We start from the raw sequence: 1,452 nt of genomic DNA on the forward strand, positions 1-1,452 counted from the left end.
GATGATAGGTGCTGGGAAATGAAAAGTAATAAAGTCCTTCAACCAGAGATTGTTACTTTTCTCAAGGCACAGTCTCAAGACAATGTAGGTAAAGGTTGGGAGGAGCTAAAACAAGTTTATGATATCACGGATGACACATATCATATTATATTTGGGTATTGCAATGAAGACTGCTTAAATCCCAACAAACCAATAGATGTGATGCTACCTCAAATTGCATTCACATTCCTGTCTTGGTGGATACATAACTCTAAATTTGGTACCTCTATTCAGGACGCAAGGATGCCATGGAAGACTATAAATGTTGGAGGCAAGTTGGAGGGGTTATAGAGTGTAAACAGATGCACAGAACAATGAAGAATTGGTATAGTTGTTCTTGATATGCAAGCAACTCTTGAGTAGGACTAAAACCTGCTGTCATCCTTTGAAAGATTCTTTAGAATGATAATTGAAATAACACACGAGGCACCTGAATATGGATTACTCGCCTTTGTTTTGATAAAAAATGCTTCCTATTTGTTAGAAGCAATCAAAGTCTTAGGCTTGTAGTTCGAGTACCAGCTAGGTGCATATGACATGGAGTCTTCAAAATATGCTTTATTTAAATATGCCCTCAAAGATTTAGTTGTTGCTAGCATGGTTTGTAGAGGATCTTGTGATGCAATGATAAATCAATTGAAAAGGAGAATCTAACCAGGCCATCTATTAGTTATAGCTTATTTGACAAGGATTCTAAGGACGATGAAGACATTGATGAGGAGGAAGCTCCCAAACACTTGTGGAGTGCAAAATTTATCTCATCTTTTATTCACAACTTTTGTCGACCAGATCAATGTGTTTTGGATGCATTCACAGAGGGGGTTGCTACCATAGAGTCATTGAAGTTGAAGAGAAATATTCTTGCATTTCAAGATGAGATTGAAGTGAATGGTAGGTGCTCAAAACTAATCTCTGAATTCAAAATAATTGAGAGTATGGGCAAACTTAGAAGAAGAAACTATAGAAAACCAAGAGGAATCACATAGTGTAGACATGCAGATTTCAAATGAGCCGCCAATTGGCAGAACCAACAAGTGTACAAGACCAAACACCACTTGAAGTCATTGAAAAAATGGCCTAGCAAATGCTTGCATCCAAAAAACCAAGTCAAAATCCAAAAATCTTTAATGGTTTCAGAGGCATTTATGCAAAAATATCATTTTAATTGCAAATAAATCTTCTTTGCTTATTTCTATATTAAGTCTTTGAAACTGATGGTCTTCAATGTTGAATCATTCATGTAAATTTTGCAAGTACTTATATTTTTATGTAACTAAAACTATCATTGAACTTAGTCCATCATCTTGCATCAACGATGAGAGGATATGATTGGTTTTAAATCCGGTCTTGGTCTTTTAGCCTTAGCAAAGGATGAGAGGCTAAGATCGGTTATAAAACTGATTTTATGGTCTC

This window comes from Dipteris shenzhenensis, chromosome 7 (genome assembly GCF_047967505.1).
Source record: "Dipteris shenzhenensis isolate YYH24624 ecotype China chromosome 7, Dip_SZ_1.0, whole genome shotgun sequence".
Classification (NCBI taxonomy): domain Eukaryota; kingdom Viridiplantae; phylum Streptophyta; class Polypodiopsida; order Gleicheniales; family Dipteridaceae; genus Dipteris; species Dipteris shenzhenensis.